This window comes from Rhinoraja longicauda, chromosome 6 (assembly GCF_053455715.1).
Source record: "Rhinoraja longicauda isolate Sanriku21f chromosome 6, sRhiLon1.1, whole genome shotgun sequence".
In the NCBI taxonomy this organism is placed as follows: domain Eukaryota; kingdom Metazoa; phylum Chordata; class Chondrichthyes; order Rajiformes; family Arhynchobatidae; genus Rhinoraja; species Rhinoraja longicauda.
Genome location: NC_135958.1, coordinates 54,827,092 through 54,843,802, shown reverse-complemented (window position 1 = coordinate 54,843,802; position 16,711 = coordinate 54,827,092). Strand labels below are relative to the sequence as shown.

Below are 16,711 nucleotides of genomic sequence, written 5' to 3'. Positions count from 1 at the left end.
CTCCTCTCTCCCCCTCCTCTCTCCCTCCCCTCTCTCCCCCTCCCTCCTCTCTCCCCTCCCTCCTCTCTCCCCCTCCCTCCTCTCTCCCCCTTCCCTCCTCTCTCCCCCTCCCTCCTCTCTCCCTCCCCTCCTCTCTCCCCATCTCTCCTCTCCCTCCCTCCTCTCCCCCTCCCTCCTCTCCCTCCCCTCCCCTCTACCTCCCTCTCTCCCTCCACCTCCTCTCTCTCCCCCTCCTCTCCCCCTCCTCTCTCCCTCCCCTCTCTCCCTCCCCTCTCTCCCCCTCCCTCCTCTCTCTCTCTCCCCCTCCCTCCTCTCTCCCCCCTCCCTCCTCTCTCCCCCCCTCTCTCTCCCCATCCCTCCCTCCTCTCTCCCCCATCCCTCCCTCCTCTCTCCCCCTCCCTCCTCTCTCTCTCCCCCTCTACCTCCCTCTCTCCCTCCGCCCCCTCCCTTTCCACACATATCTCTCTCTCTCTCTCTGACAAAAGTATCTCTGGATCTGAAACATCACCCACTCCTTCTCTGCAGAGATGCTGCCTGTCTCCAACATTGCCCCCTCTCCCCTCCTCCTCTCTCCTTCCCCCTCTCCCTCTACTCTCTCCCTCTCCTCTCTCACAATAGACAATAGACAATAGGTGCAGGAGTAGGCCATTCAGCCCTTCGAGCCAGCACCGCCATTCAATGCGATCACGGCTGATCACTCTCAATCAGTACCCCGTTCCTGCCTTCTCCCGACACCCCCTCACTCCGCTATCCTTAAGAGCTCTATCCAGCTCTCTCTTGAAAGCATCCAACGAACTGGCCTCTACTGCCTTCTGAGGCAGAGAATTCCACACCTTCACCACTCTCTGACTGAAAAAGTTCTTCCTCATCTCCGTTCTAAATGGCCAACCCCTTATTCTTAAACTGTGGCCCCTTGTTTTGGACTCCCCCAACATTGGGAACATGTTTCCTGCCTCTAATGTGTCCAATCCCCTAATTATCTTATATGTTTCAATAAGATCCCCCCTCATCCTAAATTCCAGTGTATACAAGCCTAATTGCTCCAGCCTTTCAACATACGACAGTCCCGCCATTCCGGGAATCAACCTAGTGAACCTACGCTGCACGCCCTCAATAGCAAGAATATCCTTCCTCAAATTTGGAGACCAAAACTGCACACAGTACTCCAGGTGCGGTCTCACCAGGGCCTGGTACAACTGTAGAAGGACCTCTTTACTCCTAGAGCTCCCCCTCCTCTCTCCCTCCTCTCTCCCTCCCCCTCCTCTCTCCTTCCCCTTCTCCCTCTCCCTCCTCTCCCCCTCTTCTCTCCCTCTCTCTCTTCATCCCCCTCTCCCTCTCCTTCCTCTCTCCCTCCATCCCCTCATTTTCCACACATCTCTCTCTCTCACGCACACCCACAGTGTCTCTGGATCTGAATCATCACCCACTCCTTCTCTGGAGAGATGCTGCCTGTCTCTAGCATTGCTCCCCTCTCCCACCCACTATCTCCCTCTCTCTCCCCCCTCTCCCTATTTCCCTCTCTCTCTCCCCCCCCTCCCTCCCTCCCTCCCTCCCTCTCTCCCTCCTCTCACTCCTCCCCTCTCCCTCTTCTCTCCATCCATCCCCTCTCTCTCCCTCCCCTCCTCTCTCACCGCCCTCCCTCTCCTCTCTATCTCCCTCTCCTCTCTCTCTCTCCCTCCCCTCCCTCCCTTCCCTCTCTCCCTCCCCTCCCTTCCCTCTCTCCCTCCCTCCCACTCCCTCTTCTCTCTCCCTCCCCTCCGTCTCATCTCTCTCCCTCCCCCCTCCTCTCTCCCCCCTCCTCTCTCTGTCCATCCCCTCCTCTTTTCCACACATCTCTCTCATACAGTATCACCTGAAACATCAACCACTCCTCTGCAGAGATGCTGCCTGTCTCCAGCATTGATCTCCTATCCCTCCCGCTATCTCCATCTCTCTCCACCCCTCTCCCTATTTCCCTCTCGCTCCCCCTCCCCCTCCCCCTCTCCCTCTCTCTCTCTGGACCTGAATTATCAACCCTCCTCTGCAGAGATGCTGCCTGTCTCCAGCATTGCCCTCTCTCTCTCTCCCATCCCCTCTCTCCCTCCCCTCCTCCCCACCCCTCCCTCGCCCTCCCCTCCTTCCCCTCCCCCCCTCCTCCCCCTTCCCTCTTCCCCTCCTTCCCCCCCTTTCCCCTTCCCTCCCCTCTCCTCTTCCCCTCCTCCCCTCTTTCCCCTTCCCTCCCCTCCCTCTTTCCCCTCCCTCTTTCCCTCCCCTCCCTCTTTCCCTCCCTCTTTCCCTCCCCCCTACTCTCCCCTCCCTCCTCTCCCCTCCCTCTTTCCCCCCCCCTACTCTCCCCTCTTTCCCCCCCCTCCTCTCTTTCCCTCCCCCCTCCTCTCTTTCCCTCCCCCTCCCCTCTTTCCCTCCCCCTCCCCTCTTTCCCTCCCCCTCCCCTCTTTCCCTCCCCCTCCTTTCCCCTCCCCTCTTTCTCTCTCTCCGATGGGCGGGACAATAGGGTCACTGCTGCTGTTACCAGGAGCAATAGCCAATGAGCTGCTGTGAGCCCCCCCGTGATAGGTGCTGACGGACGGGCGGGTGGGCCAATGGCGGGTGATGGGCGGCAGTCTGCACCAATGGGAGGAGGGGGCGGTGCGGGCGCGGCGGCGGAGGTGCCAATCAGCGGCGGGGGACGGGGACTGTGCGGGGGGCGGGACCTGTGCGGGCACCCTGGCCAATCAGCGGTGGGGAGGGGGCGGGGCCTGTGCGGAGAGGGGCGGGGCCTGTACCCTGGGGGCGGGGCTTGTGTGGGCACCCTGGGCTGCAGTTGTCGAGGCTGAGGACAAGGCGCCAATCAGCGGTGGGGAAGGGCGGGGCCTGTGCGGGGGGGGCGGGGCCTGTGCGGGGGCGGGGGCGGGGCCTGTACCCTGGGGGCGGGGTTTGTGCAGGCACCCTGGGCTGAACTGGGCTGCAGTTGTCGAGCGTCTCTTTCATTGAGGGGCAGTTTGCACGGCGAGAGCGAGGGGAAGCAACACTGCAGCCAGCAGCTGCTGCTAGTGGAGGAAAAAAAACACAGAGGGGGGGAAAAAAAAAAGAAGCTGCAGCGTTTTGTCGCCATCCGTCCTTGTTGTGGAAGAGTCTGCAAGCGGCGCATTGTAGAGGCACTTTATTGCCACAGAGAGGTAAATGAATGTCTGAGCCGCGGCTACATTGTATCCTCGGCTACATTGTAGGCAGCGGGATAGTTCCCCCCCCTCGAGTGAGACGCGTAACATTGTTACCGTTATCGCAACAATTCTTTGCCTTGGCTCAGTCAGCCGTGGGTGAGGTCATTCCATTGATCTGCTCAACTCAAATATTTCGACCCAAGTTTAGTTTGGGGGGGGGGGTGATTTTTGGATGAAAAATCTCAGCCTTCGCGTTCTTTTTTGGTTTGTGTTGTGGTCCCAGTCAACCCCCCCTCCCTCTGTATTTAATCTTTTGTTTTTAAAAATCCAATTTATATATTGCCTGCTGTGGATTCTTAAAAGTACGAGGTTTGTCATATTCAAGGGGGGGGGGGGGGGGGGGGGAGGAGGGGGACACACGCACGTCTGCGGGGTGAAAGACTGCAGCAAATGTAAAACAAGCCACGTTTTTGAGAACTGGTGAGAACTGGAGAAATATTCCCGCATGTGTCCAGTTGCTCACAATGGCAGCATTATTATTATTTTTTTTAAACTGTTCAACCGTGGGTTTTGAAATCTTAGAAAATGGGCTCTGTTGGTTATTTCCCCCCCAAAAAATTAAGCTCCATCAATGTTCCCAACCGAAGGACAACCTTTGATGGAATCCGGAGAGTGTTTTTTTTTTTTTGTTCCTCCAGGTCATTCCCATATCTGGGCCTTTAGCACCTGCCATTTATCGCATTGGATAAACCCAGCTGTGACTTCGCATGTTGATGTTCTGAGCATTTTGCAGTTTTAATGATGCTGCTTGTTGTTCACTTTCTATTAATAGTAGCCGCATTCTCTATAAGCCCGAACGGAGTCATCATCGAGGTCTTCTGGCAGAATGGGTGCAGAGAAAATGGTTAACGGCCCCTGAATAAAACTATTTTCGCCAGAGATACTTTTTCCCCCGCAGCTTCAGCCTGTCCGATGCTGTACCATTTGTTGTTTAAATTTCCAGCATTTGAATTATTTTACTGGAGGCAACAACGTCTTTTCGAAGGATAACACTGAAATATATCTGTTCATTGGTGTAACTTGCATTGGATGTAGTAGTCTCTCCTGCAGTCAATGCGACATTACTGTTGTAGCAACCATGTTTTTTTTTGCTGATGGTGGGTTTTTTCTCATCATCATTTCAGCACTGCTTTACAGCTTGGATATTTTTATGAATACTGAGCATTACAGAGCTGCTATTGACAGTCACTTGGCAGATGGCAATGTTCTATTTATAAGGGTTGCCTCAGGTTTTGTGAGTAGGAGCTATTTTTGTGATTGTGATGATGGTTTTTAATGGAATTTGGGTGTTGCTGGCAAGACCCCACAATTCCTTTGGGGGTAGATAGATAGTTGTGAACTGCTTCAGATCTTCAGGTCACATTGTTTTTAGGTTTTTAGACCCAGTGAAGAGGTGATAGATATTTCCAAGTCACGATGATGTGAGACCTGCATTCCCTCGTGGCCTTGTCCTCTGCAGCATTTGATAGCTTCTATCAAAGTAGCCTTGAGTGGTTTAGAGTGCACTGATGCTATCACACACTCTGCTGTGCAGGTAATAGAGAGAGTATATTTACGATGGTCAATAGGGGCACAATCAGGTAGTCTCTAATGAATAATGCCATGGTGCTTATTTGTGTAATTGGAGCTGCATTTATCCATGCAAGTGGCGAATTTTCCATTGCATGTCAGATCGTGTACTTTGTAGATGGTGACGAGGCTTTGCAGTCAAGAGATTTAGAGGAAGTACATGCCAACAATACCTAGCTTATAATTTGTAGCCACAACATTTTTGTGGGTGGTCCAGTTTAGCTTCTGCCAAGTGGTGAGCCTGATGGACTTTGCATGGGTCATGCCGGTGAGCATCGAGCAGTGGTCATTGCTTGACGCTGGTGTGTTGCGAATGCTGCTGCATGCTGGAATGTTGCAGTTGGTCTGTCTGCATGCAGACACTGCATGAGGTTGCCATATGCAATATAAACAGGCCTCTTCTTACACCCTGCACCCCTTCCCCCACCACCCCCTTGCACTAAAGAAGGAAGAGTATGAAAGCAAGTCAGTGATATGGATTTTGGTGTGACATTCATATGACCTCGAGCTAATTTATTTTTTTTAGTTCTGTGTGCTTCCAGCTTATGAATAATTTTCCCTTCTTCCCACTCACCAGTTTTACCAGGATGCGATGAAGACAAGTGCTGCCTTGATGTCAAGGGTATTCGCGCTTGTCTCTGAGATTTTCCCCTCTCGGTCCACATTTGGATCGAGGTTGTACTGAAATGTTGGGTCACGTGGTTCCTGACAAAACCCAAATGGGGCATTGATGAGCAAGTTATGGATGAACTATGCAAGGTTTGATAGCACTGTCATCACTTTGCATGGTTTGTATGCAAAGGTCTACCTTGGGGAATTTTCCACATTGGCTAGATACCAATGTTGTCACTAGAACTGCTTGGCTAGGGATGCAGCTAATTCTTAAGTATGAGCCTCCAGCAGGGTTGTGTGGTCCAGTAGCCATTGCATTCATTGCTCTTCTTGATTGAACATGGAACCAATAATGGGGATCGAGAGGAAATGAGGTGGATTAAGTTCTCTTGTGTGAGGTTTGCAGTTGTGCCCAATATCGTACTTGAGTGCAGAGTCTTATCAAAGTTGAAGATCCTGTGCTACTTAGCTACTTGAGTGAGTATTGTTGGTCACGATTAGACATGGCAAACACAGAAGGGCTTTGATCATTTTGCTGTGGAGATTGCTTAGAGTCAAGGGTGTTTTATTGTCATATGTCCCAAAACAGAACAATGAAATTCTTACTTGCAGCAGCACAACAGATATATAATCAGTGGCGCAGCGGTAGAGTTGCTGCCTTACAGCGAATGCAGCACCGGAGACCCGGGTTCGATCCCGACTACGGGTGCTATGGGAGTTTGTACGTTCTCCCCGTGACCTGCATGGGTTTTCTCCGAGACCTTCTATTTCCTCCCACACACCAAGGAGGTTAATTGGCTTGGTAAATGTTAAAAAATTGTCCCTAGTGAGTATAGGATCGCTGGTCGGCACGGATCCGGTGGGCCGAAAGGGCCTGTTTCCACTCTGTCTCTAAATTAAATTAAACTAAAATAAACAGTACTCTGTAAACATCATAATAAACAACATATTGTATTAACAATAAAAGTGCAAAGACAATAAATAATGTCTGTAGTTCAGTGTTAATTGCAGGTTGTAGTGTTTAATAGCCTGATGGTTGTAGGGAAGAAGCTGCTCCTGAACATTAGTTTTCAGGCTCCTATACCACCTGCCCGATGGCAGGGGTGAAATGAGTGCATGGCCAGGGTGGTGTGGGTCCCTAATGATGCCGGCTGCCTTTTTGAGCAGCAATTTTTGTAGATCCGTTCGATAGTGGGATGGTCGGTATCTATGATGGACTGGATAGTGTTCAGTACTTTCAGCAATCTTCATTCCAAAGCATTCGAGTTGCTGAAACAGGCTGTGGTGCAACGAGTCAATATGTTCTCTACTGTGCACCTGTAGAAGTTCAAAAGTATTCATCGACACAGCAAATTACCTCAAACTTCTAAGGAAGTAGAGGCTATGGTGGGTTTCTTTATGATTGTATGCATGTGCTGGGTCCAGGACACATCACCAGTGATATGCATGCCCAAGAATTTGAAGTTCTGTCCAGTCCATGAATGAAGACCTATGGCAGAAATGGAAGGTTGATACCTAGTGGTGCTTCTGGAATATCTTTTTCACCGTTCCACCAGAGTTTTATCTTCCAGTTGGGTCATGTGCTTACTTATTGTGCGGGAGTTCATTTCTGCTGTTCATGATGACTTTCTGTCTTATGGTGCAACATGTCTATTGCAATGGAAAGTGTCCTTGGTGTAGCATTGTGCACACTTGACACATTGTATGCTCAAAACTACAGGATCTGGACACAATGCCCTGACGATCTTCACTGGGCAGTAAGGATGCGTAATTCAATTGACAGGATATTGTAGAGTGTGGTATTGGTTTCACTTGCATATTTAACCAGGCACTTGCACTCTCCTATTACCAGTTTGTACTGGTGCCTATTAAATGACACCAAGGTATTTGGATAAGGGGATGAAACAGACTTGTGGTTTGTGAAGCTTTTGGAAATAAGAGATCACATTAAGTGTAAGAAAATAACTGCAGATGCTGGTACAAATCGAAGGTATTTATTCACAATGCTGGAGTAACTCGGTAGGTCAGGCAGCATCTCAGGAGAGAAGGAATGGGTCACGTTTCGGGTCGAGACCCTTCAGCTATGTTTCGGGTCAAGATCCTTCAGAACCTGAAGAAGGGTCTTGACCCGAAACGTCACCCATTCCTTCTCTCCTGAGATGCTGCCTGACCTGCTGAGTTACTCCAGCATTTTGTGAATAGAGATCACATTAAGATTTCCTGGAGTGACTAAACTGTCATACTTGGATGAAATATAACCCAGACTCTGACAAGGAGTAATGGTGGTTATTGGAGGGTTTAATTTTTGCCTGTAAAGGACACCTCAAAACTTTATCAAGTTAGTCAGATGCGACCTGCTATATACATAGCTACGCAGAATGTCTCTTATTGGCCCATTCTCTTCCAAATGGAAGTAAATTATATCGCAAAGAATCCTCTCATAGCTTCCCTACCACTGATGTGCAGCTCAGTGGGCTAAGTTCCCTCTATTCTTTACTTAAACAAACAACGTTAGCTACTCTTCAGTCTTCTGGGACTTCGCCAGTGGTTAGAGAAGACACACAGATCAAGACCAAGTGCAAGCTCGGCGATCATTTTGCGGAACACCTCCGCTCAGTCCGCCTTAACCTACCTGATCTCCCGGTTGCTCAGCACTTTAACTCCCCCTCCCATTCCCAATCTGACCTTTCTGTCCTGGGCCTCCTCCATTGTCAGAGTGAGGCCCAGCACAAATTGGAGGAATAGCACCTCATATTTCGCTTGGGTAGCTTACACACCAGCAGTATGAACATTGACTTCTCTAACTTCAAATAGCCCTTGCTTTCCATCTCTCTCCATCCCTTCCCAGTTCTCCCACCAGTCTTACTGTCTCCAACTGCATTCTATCTCTGTCCCGCACTCTCCCCTGACATCAGTCTGAGGAAGGGTCTCGACTCAATGTCGCCCATTCCTCCTCTCCAGAGATGCTGCCTGTCCCACTGAGTTACTCCAGCATTTTGTGTCTACCTTCAATTTAAACCAGCATGTGTAGTTCTTTCCTCCACACAGATCTTTGTCAAGGCTCCTGCATCTCCTCTCTTGCCTCTCTCAATAATCTGCTATATATCCCATCAATGCGTGGGAATTTATCCATGTTGATTCACTTTAAGCGCCTCAACACCACCTCACTCTTCGTCTCATTGCATTTATCATTTGATAAAAGCGTTGCATTGTCGACAATGGCACTTTAATGTCACAAGTACCTTGGTGCAGTGAAATCCTTTGTTTTTGCATACAATCTGGTAAAATCACACTATAGGTAAACACAATCATGGATAAGTACAAAAGCGCAAGAATTGTAGTGTAAGAGCAGTAGACTTCACCGAGGCAGTTCACAGAGTGGCTATGTTTATGGCGTCAACTTGTGCCCTTCAAGTTTCAAAGTTCTGAAGAGTACAGAGTCTTGTCTTGACCTTAACCTATTCACCTCCAAGTTTTTTTTTTCACTATTGGCCTGACCCAAGTATACACGGGAGTGGCACTGAACAGGTTAAAGGCCTGTTGTCCTGGTAGATCTTTGACCTGACTTAATTGTGGGATCAAGTCACACCAGACAACGACAGCGTAAAATGTCAAAAGAAAAAATGGGAAAGAGTATCCTTGGTATTGAACCACAGAGGATGCTGGTACAAGTTCCAGGTGTGTGTCATGGGAATTTGACTATTACAAAGTTCTCAAGTTTCAGTGAAACAATGGGGGAGACTTTGCACCACATGTTGACATTAAAAACAAAGGAGTTCTTGATGGGCTGGAAGCTTTCTCATATTCAAGTGTGAAGATGTAGGCACACCAGTTTGCTGTGACACCCATACTTTGAATAGAGTTATGGGATTTAACTGAACCACTCTCCTTTGATCATGTAATGCTTTTAATTTTGTAAATGTGACTCCATGGACTTTGACCAGATGTTAGGAAGGCGCAGTGGTAGAGTTACTTCCTTACAATGCCAGAGATCTGGGTTTGATCCTGACCACAGGTGTTGTCTGTACGGAGTTTGTACCTTCTCCCTGTGAGCATATGGGTTTTCTCCAGGTGCTCCTGGTCCCCCCCCCCCCCCCCCCCCCTCATTCCAAAGACATACAGGTTTGTAAGTTAATTGGCTTTGGCCGTTTTTTCCTGGCTCGGGAACAATCTGATTGTCATGGACAACTACTCCTACATCAACCTGCTGTGGAAATGTAAACTATGCCATGACTATTCTGAAATGATTTCTGGTGATATTCCTTATTTAATTTGCATTATCCTCAGCGTCCATTAATAGGCACCAAGCTCTGTTGCCCAGCACCCTTGTGTCTGCTGACCTACTTTGGCACTAATTAAAATGCATCGCCTTTGAAACCTGAACTACATTTCCAAAATATTAATGATCGTGTCCTTTTCCATCTCCAATGTTTCTGTGATACATCAGTTCTGAGCACTTGCACACCTCTGCACATAATCACTCTTCTATTGGTAGCCAAAGCCCTTGACTAATAGATTGAATTATTTTTCTAAACGCCTCTCTTGAGTGTTCCTTGCACCTAACTGCTTGTCCAAGCCTTTAGTTAGTTTCCTATGGACTCCATTGGGAATTAATTTTATTAATGATTTTGAAAAGTGTCTGGGGACATTTTTATGATGTGAAAGTTTTGGAGATGAGTCCAGGAGTGACTCATAGGGTGGGTCATTTAGATATTGTCCGAGTATGGGAGAACACCAGCGATGCATTCAAGGCCCTGTCAGCGTTTGGACCTGGAGTGTTGCAGAAGGGTCTCGACCCAAAATGTTACTCATTCCTTCTCTCCAGAGATGCTGCCTGTCCCGCTGAGTTACTCCAGCTTTTTGTGTCTAACTTGTTGCCTTGAAGTCTTGTTTTGTCTGAAAATACCAACAGTGGGGATGTGTTTGCCATCACTCCTGACCAACAGGAAATGGCGAGCAGCATTCCAACTTGAAAGTAACAAAACAAAAATCATGCAGGCTGTAAAGTGAACCACAGCGGAAAGTGCTAGAAACATTCAGGTTGGGCAGCATCTGAAAGTATTTTGTTTCAAATCAAAAATCTTTGATAACCTGAGAAGAGGAAATGAGTTTAGTCTAAGGTGGGGAGCCGGAGAAGAAAAAGGACGAGCAGAGTGAAAAACAGTGCTTGCATCTGAAGATGGCAGTCGTATTTGCAGGTGGCGCTCAGCTGGGTGGTTACCTCTAGTGAAGAGAACTTCTAGGGATCGTGTATATAGTAGAAAAAGAACAAAAATGGAGTGTTCGTTTCCCTTCGTGGAATTAAACATGCAGCGATGGGTGTTGAAAGGGTTTCTTTGAACAATGCATTGTTCAGTCCCACAAATGAGAGGTGGTATTAAGCAGATTCAACAGGATGCCAAGACATTTTGAATTTATATCTCACTTGTGCAAGGCTCTGGTCAGGTTACTACTTTTTGATTCTGTGTATATTTTTCCAGAATTCCCCAAATAATTGTATTGGTGTAAAGGGGCGATTTGTATTTCATCAGGAATGAACTAAGTCTTTAACTTGTCTAACGATAGCTGAAATTGGTGCAGATGATTGATTTGTTCTGGTAATTACTGATGCATCAAAACTCATCAAAATGGCCCACTAGATGTCACTTGACCTTGCAGATGCAACAATATTTTATCCAGGTCTATTTTCGTCAATTGATCTCCATGACCTACATGACACATCATCTTTTTATGAATTGACATGATGACCTTTTTGTCAACCCACTAACATTGCAATTTGAGTAAGGATCTACAAAGACAATTGGTAATCAAAGATCTTGCCCTAGTTTACTATCTGTATGGAGGTGAGGGAAGGATCAGCAGTCCCTTTATCTGCTATGGGACACCTTGCTGCTATTGTGGTATTTCCTTGTTTACACTCTTTTATTGCAATATTTAACTATTGCTTGCACCTTCATAAATGCAGTTTGACAATTCTTTCATAAAATAAGCCAAGCAATTTTTTTTAATGCTAAGTGAAAGCATAGGAAGGAACTGCAGATGCTGGTTTAAATTGAACATGGAAAAAAAATTGCTAGAGTAACAGTGGGACAGGCAGCTTCTCTGGATAGAAGGAATGGGTGACGTTAGCAAAAGTATGTTTTTGCTAGCTGATATTTTCTTGCTTTCATATTCCTCGGGCTGTTAGAGTCATAGAGTGATACAGTGTGGAAACAGGTCCTTTGGCCCAACTTGCCCACACCGGCCAACATGCCCCAGCTGCACTAGTCCCACCTGCCTGCACTTGGTCCATATCCCTCCAAACGAGGATTTGTGACTTTCGCAGTGTATGAAATTATGCCAATCTCTGGCATGTGCAGGATTTTTAATTTACCGAGGCAGAGTGAGTCCAGTATTATATTACATACTTTAAAGGAATTGGTCTGGCATCAATTTTTTAAAAAGTGATTTGTCAATGAAAGCTAGACATGTGGTTTACTGTGGATACACAGCATGGAAACGGGCCCTTCGGCCCTCTGAGTCCATGCTGATAACCAACCGCTCGTTCACCAGTTCCATGTTATCCCACTTTTTCATCCACACTCTGCACATTAGGGGGGGATTTACGGAGGTGAATTAACCCACACAGTCGCACGTCCTTGGGATGTGGGAGGAAATCAGAGCACATGGTAGAAACCCATGCAGTCGCAGGGAGAACGTGCAAACTCCACACAGTCAACCTTGAATCTGGGTCTCTGACGCTGAGACAGTAGCTCTACTAGCTATGCCACTGTGTTAACCCTGTCGTGCCCCTGGTGATTAAACTTCCATACGTGTAAGCAATTACAGCAATCCTTCCACTGAAAGGATTGATAATAATCTGACCGTTTTCAAATTTTACTTTTTCAGTCAGACTAACAGCAATTAGAAATTCCTGTTCTAAATGACAGCAATTATTTTGCAGACCATCTAAATCCTAAGGGACGCCTGTTGTGTGATAATCGTTAAGTAAATAGAACTTGTGACTGACATGTTGGAGATGCCTTGCGTTCAAACTGGGATGTGTAAAACTACCTGAGCACAGGTATTTCATTTGTGGACGGCATTACTAGAAGGGTATTCTGGGGAATTTGGGTCAAGACCCTTTTTTGTGCTAAACTGAGTTGACAGAAAGTGGGGTTGGTGGATGTGAACTCTTTTTTTGGGTTATTTTTATATTTGGAAATAATCTCCAGCACCCCACTCTCCTCCAAAATCACCTCGATAAATAAAAATAATAAATCTGTCATTATCACACAACAGCACTAGCAAAAGGCTAATCTGAATTCCCACTGAATTTCAGTCACATCCACAATCTCAATGCCCATTACTCAGAGTGGAAGAGAATATTCCAGGGGAACTTTGTAATTTCTCCTCTCCTCTATAAAGGAGATGGATCAGGCTGTGGATATGAAAGGGGACCTGCCTGTTGTCTACCAGAAGGATAACCATTGCCAGGGTCATCCTTGGTTGCCATGTTCCAGCAATAATACTTAATAATAATAATAATATTCATTTATTGCCATTGCAACGAGTACAGCGAAATTAAAAAATAGCCAATCCTGACGATGCGTACAAACATATATGCAATAAATGCAAAAACAAATAAATACATAAATACAATTATATTAAGTACAAGATTTTTTAACGGTGTTGCCTAGTGCAAAGGTAGTGTTCAGTTCTCGTATGGCCCTGGGGTAAAAACTGTTCTTAAGTCTGTTTGTTCGGGATTTGATCGACCTGAAACGTCGACCAGAGGGCAGATGAACAAACAGACGGTGGCCGGGGTGGGATGGATCTTTTATTATTTTGCCTGCTCTACTGAGGCAGCGTAGGCTGAACAGGTGCTCCAGGGAGGGCAGTGAGCAGCCGATGATCTTCTGGGCCGTCGTGATGACCCTCTGAAGGGCCTTCCTGTCCTTTTCTGAGCAGCTGGCATACAATGTGGTTATACAGTATGCCAGCACACTCTCGATGGAGCAGCGATAGAAGGACAACATGAGCTTCTCCTGCAGGTTGGTTTTCCTGAGGATCCTCAGGAAGTGGAGTCTCTGCTGTGCCTTCTTTACTGTGGTGATGGTGTTGGTAGACCAGGTAAGATCCTCTGCGATGTGCGTACCCAGGAACCTGAAAGCGGGTACCCTTTCCACACAGACCCCATTGATGTAGAGTGGGTCGTATTCTACACTGGTTTTTCTAAAGTCAATTATAAGTTCCTTTGTTTTGGAGGAGTTCAGGACCAGATTGTTCACTGAACACCATGCTGCCAACCTTTGGATTTCATCCCTATAGGCTGTCTCATCTCCTCCTGAGATGAGTCCAACCACAGTCGTGTCATCCGCGAACTTGATGATGGTGTTGGTGGGATGGGTGGGGGCGCAGTCGTGAGTGTAGAGGGAGTAAAGGATGGGGCTCAACACACAGCCCTGTGGTGAGCCGGTGCTCAGTGTAATGGTGGAGGAGAGGTGAGGGCCTATTTTGACGGTCTGGGGGCGGTTGGTCAGGAAGTCCTTGATCCATTGGCAGATGGTTTGGGAAAATCCAAGGTCGGAAAGTTTGGTGACCAGTCTGCTCGGGATGACCGTGTTAAAGGCAGAGCTGAAGTCGAGGAAGAGCATCCTCACATAGCTCCCCTGGTGTTCAAGGTGGGTCAGTGCAGTGTGAAGAGCAGTGTCGATGGCATCCCCTGTAGACCTATTTGCTCTGTAGGCAAACTGGTGTGGGTCGAAGGTGGGTGGGAGGCTGGCTTTGATGTGCTGCAGGACCAGTCTCTCGAAGCACTTTGTGATGACCGGTGTGAGTGCTACCGGACGGTAGTCGTTAAGGCCGCTGATGACAGACTTTTTCGGCAGTGGGATGATTGTGGCGGACTTCAGGCAGGGAGGGATGGTGGATTTTAAAAGGGACAGGTTGAAGATTTTTGTGAAGACCTCAGATAATTGGTCTGCACATTCCTTCAGCACTCTGCCCGTCACACCATCGGGGCCTGCAGCTTTCCTGGGATTCACTGCTCTGAGCACGCGCTTAACATCATACTCCTGCACAGTGAAGGTGTTGCTGTCAGGTGCTGGAGAGGGTGTTATGTCTGCCACTGTAGCTTTCACCTCGAAACGAGCAAAGAAACAGTTAATTTCCTCTGCCAGCGAGGCGTCGCCGTCGGCAGTCGTGCGGTTGCTGGTCTTGTAGTTGGTGATGTGCTGGATGCCTTGCCATACCCGCCGTGGGTCATTGTTGGTAAAGTGGTCCTCAATCTTCCTCTTGTAGGACGCTTTGGCATCCTTGATGCCTCTCTTCAGGTTGGTTCTAGCAGCACTGTATAGAGCTCTATCACTAGACCTTAAGGCGGTGTTACGGTCCTTGAGGAGAGACCTGACATCCTTTGTCATCCTGGGTTTCTGATTGGGATACAACCGGATGCGTTTGTCGACGGTGACATTGTCAACACAGTTTTGGATGTAGCAAAGTACAGTTGATGTGTACTCCTCCAAGTCCTGATCCTCAAAAATATCCCAGTTGGTCCTTTCGAAGCAATCCTGCAGCTGCGAGGAAGCTCCTTCAGGCCATGTCTTAACAGTCTTTATGGTGACTGGAGCTTTCCTCCTGAGTGGGGTGTATGCTGGAGTTAGGAATATGGACAGGTGACCTGACTGCCCCAGGTGTGGTAGTGGTGCTGACCTGAAACCCTTCTTAATATTTGAATAAACCTTGTCTAGTGTGTTTTTCCCCCTGGTAGCACATCTTATGTGTTGTTCAAGTTTCGGGAGAACTGACTTTAGGTCTGCATGATTGAAGTCCCCGGCTATGATGTGGGCTGCTTCTGGATATGTGCTCTGTTGTGAGTTTATTGCACCGAGCAGGTAGCCTAAAGCTGTGCTAGCGTTAGCATTCGGTGGGATGTAGACTGCTGTTACTATAACCCCTGTAAATTCGCGAGGAAGGTAAAAAGGCCTGCATTTAACTGTTGGGGACTCCAGATCAGGAGAACAGTGGCTATCTATGATTTGGATGTTAGTGCACCAGTTGTTGTGCACGTAAATGCATAACCCCCCCCCCTTGCTCTTACCGGAGTCGATGTTTCTGTCCCAACGAAACGCTGTACGCCCGGCTAGCTCAATGGCTCCATCTGGGATAAGTGGATGAAGCCATGTCTCTGTTACTAAGAGAATGCAACAGTCCTCCACGAGTTTGTTTGCTGATATCTGTAGTTTTAGTTTGTCCATTTTGTTGATGATGGATCTGGCGTTGGTGAGAAACATGCTGGGTAGTGGTGGTTTGTGTGGCTGTCTCTTTAGCTTGGCAAGTATACCGGACCGGCATCCTCGCTTTTGCTTCCTGTTTCTCCTCCGCCTGCGACGCCTGTTCGCGCCGACAACTATCCACGGAGCACCCGGTGTCCTGGCTATCTCTTCCGGTATATTTCGCGGGTGTGGAAATTCGCGCACAAGGTCCCGATTGCACTGGAATCCTATGATCAGAAGATCCTTTCGGTTGTAGGTAGGATTTGCCTGGTTTGCATGACTAAAATTGACTAACAGACATAACACAGATAACACACATAAAACGCACCGAAAGGGAGAGCTGTGAGCCGCTGCGTCCGTGCGCGCCGCCATCTTCGGGACTGTCATCCCAATCTGTCATCACTCGACAGTATTAACAAAAGGTTAATCTGAATTGACAAATAACCAGAAATGTAATTTTTGTACTACCGTTGCAACAAAGGAATTTGGATCTTTAAACGTTCAAAGATCTAAATTCCTTTGTTGCAAAGGTAGTACAAAAATAATTTCCATGTTGGGGACTGCAGTAGATTTGGTAACGTTTAGTGGTTTTAGTGTTTGTGGTTTGGAGGTGCTGGTGAGGTGGTTAACACTTAATGCCTATCCACCAGTAAAAGCGATAGCAGAACCTTTTGGAGTTAGTTGTTGGGAAATGCTCATTTTTTGACAATGCTTTGGAGAGCTTCTGATTTCTGCCACTTTAGACTGGGTCAGTCCTAAAATATTTTTATTGCTACGAATTGGGTGTGACTTTGGAGCAATTGAAAATGGTATTCTGTGTATATTTACTAGTTAGTGTCTTAGGGAAAAGTTGAAGAAATCCCTTATAAAATTCAACAGGATCTTTTTTATAAATTATGGAGATACAGTGTAGAAACAACCAGCAATCACCTATGCACTAGTTCTACACACTAGGGACAATTTACAGAAGCCAATTAACCTACAAACCCACACGCCTTTGAGATGTGGAAGGAAACCAGAGCACCCAGAGAAAACCCATGCGGTTACGGAAAATGTGCAAACTCCCTACGAACA

The 16,711-nt window shown here is 47.5% G+C and overlaps 1 protein-coding gene across 6 annotated transcripts in view; it reads left to right on the top strand.

Moving 5' to 3' along the window:
* Positions 1 to 2,925: 2,925 nt before the first annotated feature.
* The window catches only part of LOC144594470 (myosin-10), a 151,857-nt gene continuing 138,071 nt past the window's right edge, over positions 2,926 to 16,711 (top strand). For all 6 annotated transcript variants that reach the window (XM_078400989.1, XM_078400988.1, XM_078400987.1 and 3 more), the window contains exon 1: positions 2,926 to 3,155. The gene's annotated coding sequence lies outside the window, so the exon portion shown is untranslated. The remainder of the gene's footprint in view (positions 3,156 to 16,711) is intronic.